The sequence below is a fragment of the Astatotilapia calliptera genome, chromosome 1 (assembly GCF_964374335.1).
Source record: "Astatotilapia calliptera chromosome 1, fAstCal68.1, whole genome shotgun sequence".
In the NCBI taxonomy this organism is placed as follows: Eukaryota; Metazoa; Chordata; class Actinopteri; order Cichliformes; family Cichlidae; genus Astatotilapia; species Astatotilapia calliptera.
In genome coordinates this window covers 24,972,346-24,993,947 of record NC_137422.1, presented here as the reverse complement: position 1 = coordinate 24,993,947, position 21,602 = coordinate 24,972,346, and the positions used below count along the sequence as shown (strand labels likewise).

General features: G+C 39.7%; 1 protein-coding gene across 2 annotated transcripts in view; it reads left to right on the top strand.

Annotated features, from left to right (window-relative positions):
• Positions 1-4,239, top strand: part of mafa (MAF bZIP transcription factor a) — a 67,584-nt gene extending 63,345 nt beyond the window's left edge. The window contains exons 3-4 of one of the 2 annotated variants that reach the window (XR_003272602.2): positions 608-649; positions 3,967-4,239. The gene's annotated coding sequence lies outside the window, so the exon portion shown is untranslated. The remainder of the gene's footprint in view (positions 1-607; positions 650-3,966) is intronic. The other variant, XM_026169911.2, reaches the window with a different exon arrangement.
• Positions 4,240-21,602: the final 17,363 nt, after the last annotated feature.

Here is a 21,602-nt window from a genome sequence, read left to right as displayed (position 1 = left end):
TAGGTACCAGGGTTATTACTCTCTCAAGTCATACTGCAAATTTCCTGTTTGCAAATATTTGTTGAGGATGACATCCTGAGAGGGCCATAAAAGTGAATAGCAATCATTAAACAGAGACTAGCTTTCTACAATATCTGCAAAAGTGTCAATATCAGCAGCACAGACTGACCCAGTCTTTAATCAATTGCTTTTACACTTCTTTGTCAAAAGCAATAATTTTCAGGGCATACACGCAAAAGATATAGGTAGAAATCTCAAAAGTCCCTTTCTGTATTTAAATATGGATTTAAGAAAATAATCTTTAATGTTTATTTCATTTTCTCCTTAACTTAATAAAACCAAATAATCAGGTTTAAATTTCCTGACAAGCTTTTGAACTTTCCAAACAGACAGAATGACCCCAACCAATTTAATGAAAATGAATAATGACTCCAGTATTGTTTTGAGATAAGTGTAGTAAAATGTTAGTACAGTCCCAGAGCAACTCGTGATTGAACTGATATTAAATGAAAGCATGAAGAAAAGACAGATTAAAAGGTCCCTTTTTATTTATTTATTGTATGAATGAAATTATCCTAACCATTTAAAGACTCTTTTTTTTTGACAGATTTGAAGACCTGTTAAAGCGGCTCTTTGAAACTAAGTCCAGGTAATAATTCTCCTAAAGGTTGCAATCTCTTCCGGTTGCTGTTCACAATGATGCAAATCGAATCAAAGGAATTTAAATAACAAGCATTAACTAAGCTGTGTGTGAACTTCTTGCTGTTGTTATACTAAATTATTTTCCAAACAAGAGGGACTTTTTCAGGCCTTCCAAGTTATTGAGTTTTAAAATGGGAGAAAACAATGGGAAGGTAAAAGCTATTTTTTTCTCTGTACTAGAAGGTTTTTTTCCTTCTCTGTTGCACATAAAAAGTGCTTTGCGTGAAACCAGTAAACAGTAGTTCTTTCATAAGCACATGCTTGACATTTGTAGTTCAAAGACAAAATACTTGAAACTCAAACATCAATCAAACAAACTCAGATTATACCCTGGTAAAACAGTTCCCAGGAAGGAAAAGGAATAAATAAAATACAAACATGGAAATAAAAACTCATAGTTCCAACAGTATTCCATGTTCTTATTACTATAATTTATCATTGTATACTATCTGTAAACATATACTGTATATATACTGTCATAGTTTTTTTTTTTTTTTTTTTTTTGCTTGGCATGAAAACCTGCAGACCCCTTCCCTTAGGCCCTTTCTGTATATGACTCCTAAAAGGTTATCATACAGCACTGGTTCTTAAACATTTCTAACATGTCCTCTTTCAAATGCCAGAAAAAGCTCAGATCTTAGAGTTTGTATCAATGTTTAACTAAATTAAAATATTAAAGGTGAATTCCAGTAAAATAAAGGTGAGCATGACACAATTGGCTGGCTGTAGTTAGTTCATCATATTTGCCTCGTATTTTTTCTTTGGTCATTTTGCCTGAACAAAAGTAAAAAAAAACATTTACTTTTGATGAGGGTGAACAACACTGAGTGTGTGTTTGGGAATAATCTATGCAGTATGTAGTATTCACATGGTTTGTTCCTGAGATCAAGGTGGCTGGTTTAATTGAGCCTGTACTGGACCCAGGGCTGAGAGTGCAGGCAGAGGAACATCGATAAACTATAAAATGGTTCCAATATGGCTAATCGATGTGGCTTTGTGAGCAGCTCCCTTGGGACTTTGATTTTCCTCTCAAACAACAATCCAGGATCTCTGGTCTTCAAAGCCAAACTCCATCTTTGCTGTTATTGTAGTTGTTGCTTTCCCCGTGTTTGAGTGATGTCACTGAGGTCGATTTCATCCCTGTCCATAAAGACTCTCCCACACTTGAATCACCCAGGAGACAGCTTCGCTTTGTCTGTGCAATGGTAACAACAACCAATAAAGGTCAATCTCCCATGGTAATGGCCAATTGGGTTTGTTCCCGTTATTGGCCCTCTGAGCAGTGGTCAACAGATGGAGAGCTGGCATCACTGACGCAAGTTACACTCCAACCTTCTGTATCCAGGCACTGCTGTGTGATTCTACTCATCTTCTCCCTCAGCTTGTGTTGGCCTGTACATTACTCTATCATGCACAGCTTTTGTATGAGGAGGACCGTCACAGTAGAGTCACAGGAGTGCTGCCAGTGAGGGCTAACCGTCTAACCATTTCAGCTAATTGCCTCATTAATGATTCACTGGTGTTAGGCTGCTCTAGCACTTCGCTGTGGGGAGCAAATTGTTCTGATTGGTTTGCCTCTGTCAATTATTGATGAGGCAGTGAGCTGAAGTGCTAACACCTGGCTTTAGAAGTCCAAGTGGCCCTGCATTCCCATCACATCCTCTGTTATCACACACCTTGGGACTACATTCTGTTTGGAGAGGATGTAGTCTTGACGGTAGCAGTTCTCTGAGAATGGACGTAGCATGCCCTGGGGTAATAGCTGTGAGCATGTTAGCTCAAAGAACACGGCTAGCTGATGTGCAAAAGCTGGACAAAAAAAGACAGTTGTAGTGATTTGTGCCGTAACTAACCGAAGGCAAACGCACGAAGAGGCACCACTGATGAAGCTAGACTGTGTACATGTATTTATATGCAACTACAAATAACAGCAAAATCTAAAATACTTGATTATAATAATGGAAAACTACTAGAAATCATAATCATAAATCATATTCTTAAGTGTATTTTACCATCACTCATCATGTCCTTAGGAATCATGTTAGGCAAAATTAAACAAAATATAAATAGATAAAAGTAAAAACATTTTCCACAAATGGATACAATGTAAATACAATGACATAAAAAATGTATAGATTCTACCAGCATCAGTGGAGCTGTGATGGTATGCAAAGCAATGCCAATACTTTGTTTATGGTGATTTATAATGGGTGCAGGCAGTACCTTTACAGTAGGGTCATGTAATTGGATCTCCAGTAGATAGTAGCTGAATTCCACTATAGTCTCTGTGTCTAATGGCCCACCCACAAAGACCTCCCTCTGGCCACATGAATCATTCTTTCACAGTGCACAAGATGCTGGAAGGTCTCCCGAAACTTTTTAGAAACACACAACACAATAAAGAAAATGTGTAAAAAAAATGTTTATGGTTCAAAATGGTAAATCACAACCAGACTAAATAATATTTTTAATAGAATTAAATTAGACTCACCCATGTTGTTAGTGAATTGCCTCATCTCTCCTTGGCCTTAATTGAAGCTGATTATAGAGTCACCCCCCCATGCTGACGCCACTGTCACTCTGAATCTCAGCCAAGTGGGCTTTCCATGTACACTCACAGGGTGGTCATTCTGCCTTTGTTTTTACACTGGGACCAGTGACAGCAGAGCCCATCCCACACTTCAAGTGCAGTGACTGTTGCTTACTGTGTGTCACAATAAACCCTGGACAAGCACGCACAGTTCAGACAAGGGTCCTGTATTGCTCACAATGTGGACTTCACTCACAGTCTTGAGGTGTACTTTGTGTGTGTGTGTGTGTGTGTGTGTGTGTGTGTGTGTTTACATATCTTTGTGGGGACCAAAAAGTTTACTATACTTGTGGGGACCAACAGCCCTTATGGGAACAAAATGCCTGTCCACACGAGTTTGAAGGCATTTTTGAGACTCAAAATGTGGTTTTAGTGTCAGAGTTATAATTAAGTTATGGGTAGGTTTAGGGTAAGGGTTACGGTTAGGCATTCATTTTTGATGGTTAGGGTAATGGTGAGCAACTAGGGAAAGCATTATGTCGCTTAGATGTCACCACAAAGATATGAAAACACAACTGTGAGTGTGTGTTTGTATGTGTGCGTGCGTGTGTTCACGGCGTACATGGAAAAGCAACACTAGTCAATTGCAGTATGACTCCCACTTTAATTCTTGTCTTCCTTTCTTGTCCAACCCCTCCTCCCCCCTTTCTCTTTCTGTCTCTCTCCATTAACAGATAACCTAATGACTGAGCAGTGATGACATCAAAGCGACTGACCAATTGCACCGAGACACCTACAAAGCACAACATTCAAAATTATTTCCCGAAGAACAACAAACAAGGCCCGCTGGAATTCTTCAAAATCTCTACAGCGATTCTTGAAAAGCCTCTTACTACCCCTGTTTCCTTTCCCAATATTTTACCTCCAGCTTTTTTCTACAAAACCACAAAAATAAAAAAGAAATAAAAATAAAATAAAACAAAAATAAAAATCACAGAGACTCATAATCAGGAGATGGTTGATTCTCTTCGATGGGAAGATCACTGATGCATGCTTCTGTAAATAGATCACAATAAAAACCCTATTCTTATTCCTAATATAGGAAACGTACCGAGTTGCTCTCACCAAATTCATAAACCTTCATTACTGTGAATAGAATACCCATGGTTCAATATTTTCCATATAAAATCAGTATTCTTACCTATTCAGAGCCAATGTAGCTATCATTTCAGATATTGCTTCTCTAGTCTTTGAAGTTAATTTAATTGTAAAAACTGTACTTACAATTGTTCTTATTCTCAGCCTAGTCTTCCTCTCCAGTATCCACACTAGTACGTGTAAATAGAGACAAATGAAGACAACCGCATGGATCAGACTTTAGTGTATATTTACCACGCTCTTAGATCACAAATCTCAGTATGTGGATATTTCAGACAACATTTTTGAAAGTTTAAAATAGCTGAAGATATTTTCTGATGGCCAGTGATTTAGTCTCAGATACCTGGATACTGTCTGAATAGATCAAATTTATCCGGCCACATTACAATGATTATACAACAGAAACTCCTTTGCTATCATCAGTGAATTCCATTGAGAAACAGGCAAATTGAACAGAAGAAGCAGGCAATTTCCCAAAGCCATGATTCTAACATAGCACCTCTAAGTATTAGGTTTAATATTTGATGTACTTTTTTTTTTCTTTTTGTTTTTTTTTATATATAATTTACAGATTTCTCCCATTGTCTTCTTATTTATTATTTTCTACTACAACAACTGCCCTGCCCTCTCATGCCCACTTCGTAACTGTTGTAGCAAAGCTGCTGTTAGCCTGAGAGGGACACGTTTTTTTCTTTGCATGGTTTGAAACTGTGCTCCAGTCCTGAGCCTACACAGGGGCAAAAGAAGACCTCAGTAACTGCAATGTAGAAATGAGGATTCTGGCCTCTGCCTTCAGTTGACTATGAAGCTAACCAAAAGGACTGACTGACATCGTACCAAGCCAATGAAGAGATGACCTCAAGGATTAGGCCCTCACTGGTGAAGACAGAAATCCTTTTGCATGGACAACAGGGATAATTTCTAGCTTGTTGAAGACCTCATCTCCACCGTTGTGCATCCTCTACCTCTCAGTGTTCTGCTGTGCATCAAGAAATCCATGTCTTCACACTGACCCCCCTCTACTACCCCACGTTTCTGCTGCATGTCCCTCTAGAGCCTCACGAGGAGAGTTCAGCATTAAATGCTTTGGATGGATCTATATGGCAATGGGAGAAACCAAACCAATGCCCAACAAGTACACACATATGACGCATGCATAGAGATGCTCAATCATACACAATGCCTCTCGAATATGTTGCTGTATATATGTACACTATGTCAAGTATGTATAGTCTCAGATGCTGTACTTTGCATGTTGATTTGTAGATGGAATGTGACCTTTATTCAAACAAGAGGATGAGCAGGTAGTGAGTGGGTTGACTCTAAACCAATGCAAGCCCTTTGACAGCTTTACATCTCCATATTTGATGGCAGGAGATTTACAGTAAGGTGACAGAAACAGTTTGATGTCTACTGTGACATGTTGTCTTCCAGCAAACAGCAGTTCTGATAAGGTTTAAACTCTCTGAAGGAACACATACTGTCCCTGCTGATGTCACACAGAATCTGGCCACAGCGAATGTGGGTAGAAGAAGAGAAGGAAAACTGGGGCGCTCCAATTAAGTGGCTGCGCACAAAGTGGCATAGGGCATCCTGCCAGCAACTGTCTATTCATCCAGTGTCAAAGGGATTTGCACGTCTCAATGAGTGTATGCACTGACAGAGAAGTCCAAGAGCAAAGCAGAGGAGGGGAAGGAAAGGAAACAAGGCTGGGCTGAAAGGAGTTTTTTTTTCTTTTTTTGTGTAATTTCACAGCTTCTGATCAAAATTTAAGGTTGTACTAAGCTGATGTTGACATACTTTACTGGTCGGTCCACTTATTTGTCAATTTTTAAAAAATTTTCAATAACCCCTTGACCCCATCTATTACTATCATACAGCTCTCTGGGCTGTCATGACCTAATGTCCTGTCTAAGGTTAACTTTGTGTTAATGAGTATGGCCCTCTGCTCCACCAGATGTTCACCCTTGTGGCCAAATACCCAATACCCTCTATGCTTCTGTAATGCCTGCCCACTACATCTGTACTCTTTCTGGATGCAGCTGCAGAAATTTCTCAACCATCTAAAATGCAGTTGAAGTAGGAAACGACATCAACTCTGCAAAACAGGTGCTTTCTTTTGGAGTAAAATTAATAAAAGACATAAATCAAAATGCTGCACCATAAAAATAGAATTTTAGCAGAATACATGTGGTTGCCTAAAGTAGGTCTTACAATTTATGTGAGCAAATCTTCTTAAATCAAATATTGTCAGAGCACACCAAAGCTATTTACAGTCAACATGTAAACTGACTTGAAATTTGGACTTCTGACTTAGTGGTGATTAGTTAAGGAAGATTTAAAACACAGAAAAGGATGAAGATGTCATTCAAATATGAGACTGTGTGTGGTCTGAGTGTCAAGGCTTTCCACTTTGTTAGAAGTGAAACAAAGATGAAGCCGTATGTGACAGGTAGATGTGCTTTCCATGTTTTTGATTGCAGTGTTTAAACACCACCCAGCAATAAAACTGGACAGGACCAGAACAATATAGACAGCTATACACCTGAACACACAAAACGTGTGTAAATGCCTACAAGCACAGAAGCACATCCTTGATCTTTTTGTGACAGACGCACACACACGCGCACAGCAAGCTAATCTAAACAGCAAGGCTGTATGTAAACAGATCGTCGACATAATGGGATTGTTCAGTGTGCAAACAATAAGCTGTTAGTGTAATCACAGGTCAAAGATATATTACCCAGAGGGCCACGCTGTATGTATATTAACATGATGGATACGCTGGAGAGGAGGGGGCAGGGATATCAGGGATATAGAGCTCTACTGATTCGGATTTACCCCCTACTGGGTCTTGCCCGCTGCCTTTCTCTCCTCTGGCTCCTTCATATGGGCCCCACTTAATCAGTCGTCTTCTCATCTTGCTCCTCCCCCCATTCACCCACCCCTTTCTTATACACCAAATTCTTCTATTTCTTCACAACGCTCCCTCTTAACTACTTCAGTCATGTCTTTAACACAGTATCTTCATTTACTTATTTCCTCTCCCTGTCGCCCCTGGGCAGATTATGATCAGCTTCGGTAAAGTGGTCAGTCCATCTCTGTGGTCAGTGGGGTATCAGGATAAAGTAGCTCCACAATCTTATTTTTGGATTAGGCCAAGAGAGGTCTGGCTTATACTGGACTACTGAGGTGCTTCACCCATGTCTAATAAAAACAGTGAAAGAGCAAGGCTAGAAAATAAAAGACAGCACCATGTTGGGGAAGAACAATGCATGTGATAAAGAGAGATTGCTACATGTTCCCCTTAACTATGTACTGTGCTTGTGTGTCACAGTGAGTAGCAGCATACTAGAGCCATTTCGGGCAGAATAAATGCCGCAGAGCTTACTTTATAAGATCGCACCTTATTAACTTATCTCTACTTTATTTGATTATGATCTAGCCCATTCTCTAAACTGGTTAATAAGTCCATGTCCTCCTGACTAAACACTTGATTAGTGTCATCACCGGCTAGCTTGTGTGTGTGTGCTGCATATGCCTGTGGATCATTGAAGCAGATGCACACTGGGGCCAAGTGACAGAGTAAACACATAGACAGAACACTGCAGAGGAAAAACAACCTGAATAAAACGGGCCTGTTTGATTATTTCAAGTCTGTCTGCCTTCTGGATGTGTGGCTGAAGATATGGTGTAAAGCTTTTGTGTGGACAACCAATGCTCAATACAGAATAGTGAAAAGGCAATGTTACATCAACTACTTCATTACAGCTGCTGGCAGGTCAAATCCCGTTATAAAACTATCCCATGAGTGTGAGACAGTTGCTTGTCACAGGCAGCTAGTTAATCCTATGCCAGCTGCTAAGCAAAGTTCTGTTACCTTGCCTTGTGAGTGATTGGTTGTTGCTATGACAATCGTGCCAGCAAAGATACTTCCCAAGCCTCAGGCATCTTAACCATCAAGTATTGACACTACGCATACATGTGAATCCTGCCAAGGACACAATGCTGTAGCAAGTGATAGCTGCCCCCACCCCTGGCACACAAGAGAGAGAGATCACTGTTCTGAACAGGGAATAGCAAAATGTATCATAGAAAAAATGCATGACTAAAAGGCGATTTATTGGAAAATATGAGTATAAATTTGACAAGCTAAGATTTTCTAGTAAGACCCCAAAATGATTTTTAGTCAAAAAAGCTACAAAAGACTCACTTAACACTGTATAACAGAGTGGCATGGTATATGGAGCTCTTTAAGTAACCACCAATCATGAAGGATGGCAGTACAATTTCCAGTGTGAATTTTAAATTCTTATTTTGTGTTTGTGTAGCATTAAGCTACACAACTATAAACTTATCCAGATGACCTCTATCCTCTATTTCTATGTTAAGTAATACTGCAATCAAAGTTACATACAGTAACTTTGATGACAGACACATGCTTGACAGCAGCTCTTCTCACCATGCAACTCTGTACTGCAGAAATATGCAGCAGCATACATATCCATGCCCTGCTCTTCTTTCTGTCACACACAGCTCCTTTTCATACACACAAAAACACACACTTTGGCTGTCTGTGTCTATGTCTGATGGAGTGTCATGATTAGCAGTGACCTCAAGCTAGACAGGGATGGGGTAGTGGGAGTGGGGTCAAAGGTGGTAGGATTACAGTGAAGCAACCCGTGTCAAGTCCTCTACTTCAATCCTGACCTCCAGGCTGACCTGAGCCTTTTGAAAAATTATTCACATGTATGAGGTCAACATATGGTGGGTACATCAACACATTACTCACAGAATATCTAACTCATGTGTGTATTTGAACTAAGAGAGGACTCTTAAAATGCTTGAAATGTAACACATGAAGTGGTGTGGACTTTGACGTAGGGATACAGTGGATGAAGGTTGGTCTCACAACCAGACAGCAAGAAAGACAGAACAGCCCTCCTTATGCCACATAGCTAATGGCAGGGATGAATAATAGAGCCTTTAAAGCCCTTACTGCCACCTCATTCTGGCCTGCACATAAGCTTGAGCTCTAGGTGGGCAGTTAGCCATCAAGCCCCTCGCTGAGATGAGATGAGCTCCCAAGAAGATTGGGGATGGGGGTGAAGAAAATCGGATTAACCAAAATGCCTCAATTGGAAGAAATGCTCTGGGCTGACCTCATTGTAATACCATTGATAAATGCTGTAAACCAAATCTTTAGCATCTGATTAGATAATGGAGGAAATCACAACCTTTGTCTGTGGGATGCAATGGTTCAAAACACACAGAATGTGAGTTTTTAAAAACAAAAAAACGAGAGACAATAGGGACTTCTACAAATAGCCAAGTTTGCTACTATAGAAACAAATAAATGGGGAAATAATAAATTGCCAGGAGCTGTGGACAGGTGGCATTTCAGTCTGCACCGTTTAGCTGTGCAGTCTGGTTTCTGACAGCTTGATTTAGTCTCCCACACCTGAGCCAGAAAACAGAGAGAAAATTAACGGCAGGGAAAACAGCTTAACTAGATTCCAATTTGCCTGCTTTGAAACACAATTGATGAAGCTAATGCACATGGAAAACACAGAATGCAGTTTTTGGTAGAGTACCAAGCTTACTTTGATTGTGCGAAGTCTGTGCACACTAATTCAGGGTCAGACAGGAAGGTAATAGTACTAATTTAATTTACCCCTGTTTTGTTCTATCCTGCTTCGGGGGGTGGGGGGTAAGGGTTTACCTTTAGGGTGTAAAACTGAGATTATAGTGGCTCAAGAGGAGATAACATGCTGTTCTCCCTGCTGTGATTCGGGTGTAATCCTTCAGTTTTAGAGAAGTGAAAAGTTTGTAAAGTCCAGAAAGTTATGAATACATCCCTTCTGGGCCCCCTACAGAGCAGAGAGTCTGAGACAGCAGGGGATAACCATATGCTATCAAAGTGTTCTTCAAAGCTCCCATCTTTAGTCGACTAAATTATACAGTATCATCACATATACCTGACAAAAATAGAAGAAACGTAATTATGCAGCCTAATGTACTAATGGGGGAAAAAACATTACTAGAAAAAATATGTATTTCGGAAGTCTGGCCACTTTGAAAGGTAAATAATTTTCTTTTTCACTCGAATGCGTTTGTTTAAACTGCGTTTGTGCTCCAGTAGTGTGGGTCAGCTCATCATTTTGTTTTTACATGCTTTTAAAATACTGCTGCTGGTGAACAATTAAAAATTTATGATTCCTATCACAATGAGCTCCTTCACTGTTACCAGAGGTTAATTTGTGCTCGCCCCTCATTTCAATTGTACCGTAGTAAATGTCCACATTATTTCCCACATGGGCCTGGATGAGGGGTTTGATTATCCAAAGGTAGACCTTGGTTATTATCAGAGGGGCCGTAAGCTGCAGTAACAGCTTCTAGGGTCTTATTGCCATGGCGATCAGCCCCTTGCCACTTGGCCTCCGTGACCCTAGTCAGAGATAAGCTTTATGGGAAAGCACATTAACATGCTCTGGCAGTCACCTCCCTCCTTTATCAAAGGCAGTTCTGTGAAATCAAGTGTTTATGGACCCCCAGTGAGGGTATAGTGCTGCTGATTGCCCATATTAGAGGTTGACTGTAAATGAGCTCGAGGTGGACAAAGGACTTGTAGCAGTTGGGAGAATTGAGGATACGTAATAGTGATGTTATCCTCACTAAATGAGCAATATCTTTAATGACTGCAACACCCCATGAGCAGGTTACTAGCCCCTGGATTACAAATGCTGTCTGCAGCCTAAATATATCCATGTCTTCCATTCTTTCTACAAAAACTGACAAAACTATAACAATAAAAATGCAAAATCTGCTTTTGGATATGGTGTAACATATTTTGTAGTCATTTATTCTATTCGCACTATACTGTAAGTGGCAGCTTCTTCTTCGACTGTCTTCTCATTTTTGTTGCACTACATCCATTAAATAAAACATTTTAAAGGCCTTTTTTCTACATTTCCAAGCACACTGATGTGGGCATTTTTCTGTGGCTATGAAAGGCACAATTCGAAAAAGAATGTGTCAGTGCCGAGTGCCTGCTTAGAGCCTGATCGCTGATATAAGATCATCTCAGTATGTCCGCAATGATGGATGGTGATAGCCCAGTGTCTTTGTACAAATCAGGAGGCCCTCCTGTTGTCACTGACTGGACAGATACAGGAAGCATGAAAGAGAGAGACGCAGCCACAGCTTAATGTCCTTCTCTGGTGCTGTGCATGCTCTTTCCTATTTGCTTTTCCCTTCACGGCACGGTTAACATCGTAAATTAACCTTTCCAAGCCCCCTGTGCTCAGAGACTAGTGCGCAATACAGACAAAGGGAAAACTAGATCTCTGTTATGCAATGCGGTAGCACTGGTCAGAGACAAAGCCTGTTACAGAACTGAGCTATTCCTTTTGCAGTGAAGGGGAATAAAACAACACACCTTGTTTAGTCGAGCAAACATTCTCTTTTATGTGCATGTCCCATGTACTCAAATCGGTATGAGGCTGCTTTTTGTTCTCCATCCTAGAAATGTAAATGAAACACATGAAAGAAAATGTATTGTAGTCTTTTCTTCCTAGTTCAAGTCTGTAAATAGGATGTAAATACCAAACAGCTATGCATGCTAATATACAAGCAATTTGTTCAGGTACTTTTGTAATCCCGACTTCTCATATGGCATGTAGTGACGACAAGAAGCAAACACTGAAAATCATAAGAAATTGTAAACACGGATATGGTTTGTAAACAACTTCATAACTGAAAAGTATATGTCTTTGCTGTTAATGTTTTCTTACTGATAACTAATGCATTGGCCTGCCATTTACTACACTGCTCTGCTCATGTTACTTTTTATCTTTTTTATGTTTCGTAAGGTAGGGCTGAGGCAAAAAAAATAAAAAAATAAATCACTGGTTTGCGGTCTAGTTGGGATGGGGACTAAGAAGCTGAGGGGAAAGCAGTCAGATCATGTTTGTAGGTCTTTTGCTTTTTTGTTGATTTGTTTTTCTTTTCTTTTTTTGAGTTTCTTTTTTCCATTGCCACTGCATGTTTACATGCATACGCTTAATAATTAATGACATATTCTGAATGTCTTCCACAATAAATCAAGTGTTGTGGCAAAACTACTTAAAAGTAGTGAAACTGCAGTGCAATTTTAGTTATTTCACCAAAAAAGTCTTATCACCAGCTTTAGAGTGTGCTCTTTAAAAAAAGGCATTAATCTGTTTTCTATAAAAGAAATAACAATTCTGTAAATGTCTGTAAATTCCGATTAACAACAAACTACAAAGCTGGTACAACAGGCAATTTTGACTCCAAATTGTCCAACTCATGACATGCAAGGGAAAGAGTTTTTGATATTTTTTTTCTAATATTAAAAGAATAATAATGTCCAATGAAAAATGATAATCTATATTTCAAATTTGCCTCTGCCCTAGCAACTCTAATGTGACATTTTATGAAAACAGAAATAGGGAGGAGTGAAAATAAAAAATTGTTTTTGTTTCTAGAGGATTTATTTTCAACCATGTTAGAACCATGTTAAATCCCAAGGCGCTCATAGTAGATGGAAGTGTCTAATTTTTAACCTGTGCTAAAGATATTTTGAATTTAATAAATAATTATTGTAAAGAGAAAACATGTCTGTCTTCTGAAGTCTCTCTTGAATCCTTCTGCGTACGAGTGATAAAGTAAAACTAAACAGTGAAGGGAAACTAAACACAATTACAGAGTTTAGTTATAAAACGCATTAATCCGATGTTGTGTCCTGATAAACGCTAGCCCTGGTCTGTAAGGGAGCCTAACTGCTAGATTTTTCCTCTTTTTTATATCTTTGGTGGAGTACAAGGAAAGCAATTGACACAATGACCTTTGACCCCTGGCACCCAGTTGTATAAGACGGAGTGGAGACCTCTCACTTCACCTTGGCTTTGGTGAACCAGACTGTCTATTATATGCCACTTTAATATCGCAGAGATTCCCAAAATATTTGTGAGTTCTGTGGCATCTGTTTAATTATCATCATTCTAAGATTACTCCTTGCCTGAAACTAAAGGAATGGCTAATACTTTTGTGAAGGTTATCAGACTCAGTCTTCAATTAATTAAAAGTCTCTTGCACAGAGCAAGGGAAGTTTGTGCTTTGTATGTTTCAACAAATTGTTTACAAGAGGACACATTCAATTAGTTATTTCATTATCGCCCTAGGTGTAATCAATTGACAATGCCAATAACAAAGCCAAATCAATTTGTGAGCTGACTTCAGCAAATTTCTGTAAATGACTGAAGAGCACTTCTAGGTTCGTGTTTTTCTGCACCGTTTACACAGAAACCCCAATCACGGGCCATGCTACCGTACAGGCCATGAGAATATTTGCAGATTTGAGTGTTTCAAAGATGTTTGATTCGGTGGCTTCGGTCAGGAATTCCACATGTACACACTGTCTTCTGCAGGGAGCAAGGTTCTGTATTTTTCTTTGCTCCTCTTTTCCCCTCGAGTGATATATGGCAAAGAAAGAAAGAAGCACTCGCTTTCCCTCTGTCATTCCTTTCTCTCCCCTCCTGTAGCATAGATAAACAATGCGAGTGACAGTCTCTCATCACTCAAGAGGCTGAATCTCTGGCCCTGACCCGATAACATCAAGTGTGTGTGTCACCTGTCAAGTGGCTTCTGTCACACTTCAGTGGGAACTCAAAAACAAGACTCTGTGCATGTGTGTGTGTGTGTGTGTGTGAAGTCGATTGGGGGATGGTGTTGTGGGTTTAAGAGTGCCTGTTGGCATGCAAGCGCAGGCCTCTTTAGGCATGAGTGGAGTTGAGAGTGGCGAAGGGGGGGGGTTGGTGCTTCTGAAGGTATGCCAGGAAACTGAGAAAGAAGGAGGGGGAGGCGTAACGACCCAAATGAGAAGGACTTGTGCAGACACTGTGAAACTATCTCATTTTGTAGGCTCCGCTAGTCTCATTCTCATGTTCAGAATGGACAGGGTGATCTGGGAACGCAATTATTTTCACCTATAAAAGGCAACATATGCCAAGATCATAAAAGATCTTATTGGACAGTAATTTATTAAAGCAAGTCATAGAAATGGAGAGAGGTAGGGCACTAGCTATAATACGAAGGTGTCGTTCTGCTTCTCATTAGGGGCCAGTGTCAGTGAAATTCAATACTCCAGGTGGCTGACAACAGAGGGTTAGAAGAGCTAAACAGAAAGATGCCCTCTCTTTATAAGATCCTGGGGAAAAGGGAACATTTACTGCAGCTATATTGTATTGAAATTCCATTCTTGATTCGTTTTCTGTGTTTCACTGGAAACTTCCAAAGTTGAATATGTGCAGGACAGGCATCCTTACTATGATTTATTTTTCCATTTTATTGGATAAACACGCGTTTTCTTTTTCCAAAGGTACGAATGAACTGTAGAGCTTTGAGGCTAACAATGATCATCATCCTCATTGCAACAAACAGCTGCTACTAAGCAGAACTGGCATCCTCTTAAATGGATGAGTGATCTGAGACAGCGTGTTTGTTCCTATATTTCGAACGTTTAAATCACTGTTGAGCCCTGAATGAGCAATAATAAACTATCATTGTGATCCTCACAATACTGAATGATGTGGATTAGCCAGTGGGGAGCAGATTGTATTGAGGAACTTATCAGCATCTTCTCATTATCTAATACACGAAGTGAAGGGGGAGATGATTATGCTATGGCACATTTAAACCAGAACAATAGAAGCGTGTGTACCTCTGTTCATTTGTTGCACAAAATGAACAAGGCAGATATATGCTATTGTCTGAGGTTATTGTAATGTTAAAATACAGTTTTTTTGTTAATGTAAATGATTGTAAATGACTCTTCTTTCAGACAAGAGCAGGTTTTTGTATTCTTCACTGAGATAAATACCATCACAAATGAGGCGCGACAAAACAAAAGCAGAATACAGAGAGAAACGGGCAATTGTGATCGAGGGAGGGAGGGAGGGTTTTTGTGCAAACCTATTGTGTAATGTTTGGCAACACGCTTGCATGTTTGTTGTCGTCTTTCACACTGACAACCACGTTCTGACACACTCAAAATGGAGGAACATCCTGCACTGCCTGCAATTTTTGCTCGTTTTAACCAAAAATGTGGCATATGTCAGCATGGTGTGCAGTGTGTTTTTAAAAGAATATAATGGAACATTTCTGGCCTCCCCAGAGCTCTGATCTCAACGTTATTGAATCAGTGTAAAATCGTCTTGATAGAGCATTGAATGTCCTTCAAAAAGCCTGGAGAACAATTGCAGAAGACTGCTTACAGAAATTAGAAGGAAATTTGCCTAAGATAGGGTGTGTTGAAGAATCAAGGTGGTCATAGCAAATATTGACTTTCAAGCTTAGTAGAATTGTCAAAAGTTTCTGCCTTATACACTGGATTTCCATTTATGCTTGCACATGCTTCAAAAATTACATAATAATGGATTTAATTGGAATTAGTTCCCATTTTACTAGAAAAAAAAGCATGAAGGTCGGTTCTAGACTTTTGCACAGCATTTAAGGATTTAAAGTTGAACTGCCAACAACTAGACAGAGATAAAAGTCATATCATTCCATAACTCCTGTTGACATTTCAAATAATCATGTTATTAATTTATCAACATCAGTGATTTTTGCCCTCATTTTTCACTTTAAAACGTTAAGAAACTACATTTTAAAATAAATCTGTTTATCTCAAGTATTCCGTAGAACAAAGACAATCTAAGAGCCTTACATCTCTACAAAGTGCTAATACGTTATCTATATTACAACACACAGAAGTGAAATTGTGTTACCAGCTAATTAGTCAAATTTACACATTTATGCAAATTCTCAGTGTGTATTGACATGATGTTTGAAGACATTTGCTTTTGGCAACTTCTAAATCTACGTTTTCCCATAACCTTTGTGTTCAGTTCAATCACGTATTGATGTAAACTTGGTCAAGGTTGCACAGGCCATTTGGTCAGCCTGTCGAACACGTCCAGATCATGTCTGCCCGAACTGTCCAGAGAACACAGAAAGCTCTAATCCCTTGTTTGCACTGTAATCAATGTCAATATAGATCTCAGACTAATTACATAATCATACTTGTATCAATAACAGATGGAACTGATTTCTAGACAGTCCTTTATTTATAAAAGTGGTGTAGCCTCATTATAAGGTAAACACAGAATGTATCCTTGACTTTCAGATACAAATAGTACATGCAAATTCTGAAAGCAAGTGAAGGAGCTTATTTGAAGTCCCTCAATGAACTTCATTAGTCACAGCCATGCATTCTTGAACATACAGATGCACATCTTAAGTCAGAGTCATATATGGACACACACATGCATCCAGTATATTCACACAAGCACACAGCCCCTTGGACATGTCTCATTAAATTCAGGTGAGCAGATTAATTAAAATGATATTTAAATCCCTCGGGGCTGTAAATCTGCACTACTGGGGGTATATGTCACACACGCATACAGACACACAGACATACAGATAAAGCATATTGCATGCTGCATAGAAATGAAAGGTAAAGGTAAGATGAGTCATTTGTGGGTAGGCATAAACAATTATACAAGCAATGAGTAAATCAAAGAAAATGAGAAAATATAAGAATGCAAACTTTCTCTACTTTGTCTGGATTTTACATGAATAAATAATTTGATTACTTATTAGATCAATGCTGAAAATGTTAGTCTCAATTTTAAAAATCTTTTCTAGCATAAGTATCAACTTTTGTTATTACTTAGAACTGTCACACTCTGAATCCTTCTGCTATGAAGAAAAAAGAAAAACAAATAGGGGCGAAAGGAGAAAAAACTCCACCACACGGCATAATTATCAAAATTATTTTTTTTTAAATGCTTGTCTTACTGGATCTTTTTTGCGCATGAATGCTAAAATGTTTCATTATTACGTCTAAACCACTTAAGGCTACTTCACCACATGGTGACACTGGGGGTTCTTGAAAGGTGAATCAGCCATCTGTATTCATATTGACATGGGGTGTTTATACACGATATCAACAAAATGTCATTGCATACTAACACAGAAAGCTCAAGTGTTACGTAGGAGGTGTGTTTCGCATATGCTCACCTACTTTCCCACCAATCACATCGAGATAACGGATATGAAATGAAACTTCAGAGCACTTAGATACGTGCCTATCATCAAAAAGGAAATGATGACAGGAAGTGTCAGGTGTACATAAGTCTAATGTCTTTCTTCTTCAAGTTAGCCTCTGCATTTTGAAACAGAGTATATTTTAAAGTTAATAGCAGTTTTAACCGCTCGTATTTTTCACGCTTGCTTCGCGTTATATTTATTCATATTCAGGTTCAGTGAATTGTTTGAAGTTGACCCGAAGAAAGAAAGTGATTAAACATGAAAAGTAAACGAACAAAATAATAAAACCATCAACTGGTATGCTCCGAGCCCTCTCGTGACCTTCACCTGCTGGAAAGGTGGAGAGGCAAATTGCATTAGAGAATGGCACGTCATTCATCTGGGCTGTACTTGGAGGATCATTTAGCTAATTTAATGATTAATAAGTTTAACACCTCTTAATAATTTCATTTGGCCCTCTGATTGAAATCCTGGGCTGAGCGCAGCGGGAGGCAGATGAGGATGTCTGCGACTCAGACTGCCTGTTCGAGGCTGAGCAGAAACAGCGAGGTGTAGAGGAAAGAGAGAAGAAAGAAAGGAAGAAAAAAAGAGAGAGAGGGAGAATCTCCCTGAGGACGACAGATCAGTCTATTACCACCATGACCTTTTCCCTTCACTGGATATGCCATTAGAGAGGAAATCTGAAAGTAAAGCCTTGATTAACACAGTTATCCAACATGTTAAAAGAAAAAAAATGGAAAAGAAAAAATATGTTCCCTCATTAGGAAAATGTTCTGCATTATTAATGTTAGAGAAGCCCGGCTAAGTGGACCTCAGAGCATTTAGAATTCTTGCTTTAACCAGAGGTGATCACTGTAGAGACTCACAAAGACTATATGATACAACATGATTGTGCAACAGAGTGACAAAAGAATTTACTGGAAATCTTGAGACTAATGAATCTTCAGTGATCCAACCTTAATTCTTGGTGACATTTAGTCCAATTTGATGATGTGTATGACCTTTTTAACCGCTTCCTGATCTTGACAAACCGGAATTAAAATACACTGAAGAAGAAGAAAAAAAGACGAGCGTCTTCATTTTCACCTGTTACGAAATAAATTATGTGGTCAGAACTTTCCACGTTTTTGGCGAACGTGCATGTTCATTTTTCTAGTACATTTGTTTCCATCTTCGACACACGGAGGAAGTAAAACATCAGCGTGTCAGTTCTCACGATCTAGCAGCACAACATCAGCAGTTAGGCAAGAATGCTCTCGACCGAAACTCATGACAATCATCCGGGGGTGAATCTAAGCACAGTGAGCTGAAGTTGTGGTAAGATTACAGTCAGACCTGATCACAGAACTCTGATGGGTGTCTCGTAGGTGGGATGACTTAGCTCTGAGCCAAAGCTTCACAAGCTCGCACACATTCATTTTATAAATACCCTTCACCTCAAGCGCTATATATGCCTCTTACTCCAGTAGCAGTTTCACCTCAACAGTCACATCTACACAGTCTGTGTAGCTTAAGCTGAAAACAGAAGAGTAGCCACAAACTGCTCCAGTATCATTGGAAAATGTGTCCCTGAGTGTTTTAGCCACTCGGTGTACTTGTGAGATCTTAGAAGTCCGGAAAAAACTCAGCAAAGTCGTTGATGTACAACACGGTAAAAAATCATGTTCGCCAAAGCATTAAAGTCAGATTGGATTAAAATGGGACCTTGCCCCTTCTCACCTTGGTGTCCACATCTATTGATAAGCCCATTTGCTGTGGCCCATATCAACTAACTAAGCAACCTTGTAAAGCCCACTGAAAAACACAATGACCTTGTCTTTTTCTGTTCTGGACCAAATGCTTTACATCATCCCCACCTTTCTCTCCTCATGACCCAGGCCACACAAGGTCATGACAGATCTCTCCCCCCCCCCCAATGTTCCTTTACTACTCCTTAGAGAAGCAAGCTCTGTGAATGAGCAGCCAAACAGTAAAAGACCTCCAGACAACCTTGGAGAGTCTGTTCCAATCTATACAGCCAGCAGGTGATGTTTATCTCTAGTATAGCAGGAAGGAGTCCTCTCTAATTGTTCAAAGCCACATATTGTCACGGTGGACAAAGAGAGTCTATTAAGTTCATGCTATAAGATTCAGGGGAAGCAAACCATAGCATGTGATATGTCAAAACCATGCCAGCTGGCACCACCTCTACATGTGTACACACAAATTTGCAAATGTTATTTTCAAATGTCTTCATTAATAAAGCCATTTATTATGTCTTGCACAGCTCAAGAGGCGAGGGATCTCTCTCCCTTAGCATTCACAACTGGACTAAACCCAACAAAGGACCAAAAATGTGAAACATTTTGCAAAATAAAGCCTGTTTAACTTTATTTTTTAAACTTTTTTTTAACATTGTAAAAACTCCTTTCTGGGCTCCACAAAATTCCTGGCCTGCAACGCTTGCCTTGACTAAAAACAAACTTTTGCACCTAAGGCGTGCAAAGGTCTGTGGACGGACACAGTGAGCGGAAATGGCTACGGTCTCTGTTAGGTTACATGCTGACACGCATCGTGTGTGTGCTTAAATGCCTTGGTGAAACTCTAACCTGTTCAAAAACTACTTAGGAAAACAAACACAGCTCTCATTCCAAATAAATGTCTGTTTGAAATGAAATGTTGAACAAATATTTTGGATTTGCTTATACAGAGAGAAAGAATGGAATACATTTTGTAAATGGACTTTGAGCTGAAGAGGGAACTCACTTTGAGGGTGGCGCAGATCAAAGGTTGTGCACTGCCTGTTTGTAAGGGCAGAATACCAACAGCCACATTACTCTGGCAACAGGACCCTTCCTCAGCAGGGTGCACCTGGAGAACACTAAGGCCAGTGTTTTGGCCAGAAAAGTCAGAGGCTTCACTTTTAACTGCTTCTCTCCCAATTTTCTTTCTGAAACCCAAGCTACTGTAAGACTGAAGAACATAAGAGAAAAGTCACCCAACACATCTGAGTATACATTTTCATAATTTATATGTGTATACATGCACAAATAAAAGACACAAAAGCACTCATAATCTTGCTGACTTGTGTTAATTGCCATTTAGTTGCTGCAATTTGCTCATTTTCAAGTGAGTCCTACTGAAGTGAGTCCACGGAGTGTTATTAAGTAAGTTATTTAGCAATTATTATTCTATCAGCAGCTTTTCTTCGTCTGATTTGTGTTTATTGGCGATGCAGTCAAGTTTGTGTTGGTGCCCTGGATGTTTGCTTTTTTTTTTTAATTCTTCATTTCTGTTTTAATTGCCTGTTTCCACCTGTAGAGAGAGGAATGGAGAGGTTTTCCCCTCTCACTGACAAACACAGTAGGCTTTGAGATGTCAGCTGCTCTCTTTAACAGGCCAATGATAGTTTCCTCCTGTCACAACTCCGACTTCCTGTATGAACATAACCTCATTAAAACTGCCACCCTGGTCTGTGGGCGGGCCTCTTGGCCCTCCCCTCCAATTAAGAGCAGCAAGGGCTGTCGCACTGACAACTCCCACTTTGAGTTAAAATCCTAGCGCTCTGGGGGCTAACGCCATGTGTCAAAACATAATTATGATCTCACCCGTACCTCAGTCCAAAAGAGAAGAGGGAGTAGGAGAGAAAAAAGGAACTAAAGCAGAGTGAATGAGAGAGGAGAGTAGATGGGGGTTGCAGGTTTGGGGTCAGCGAACGGAGGCAGTGGAGGGAATAATGAAGTGTGAGAGATAATGAGCACATCTGACCATAGTGCATTATCAACCCTAACACATATGCTTGTGTCTTCAAAATAAAGTGTAATATTTATTCTGAAATCATCGCTGTTGGGCAAGGGCATGTTCATCAATTGTGCGCTGATTGTTTCCTCCCAGCGGTGAAGGTTAAGTTCAGCGGTTAAAAAGTCACAGCCTGCCTCTGTTAAGGATGTCTGGAAGTGACAGAGGCTGATACTTACCACGTTTGAAACCATAAACCGCATATACACGTGCAACAATCGACATATATCCATGAGAATCCACTCCCTCTAATCTCTCGTCCCAGCAGGTGAGACATGTTTTCCATGCCAGCTGATCTGCG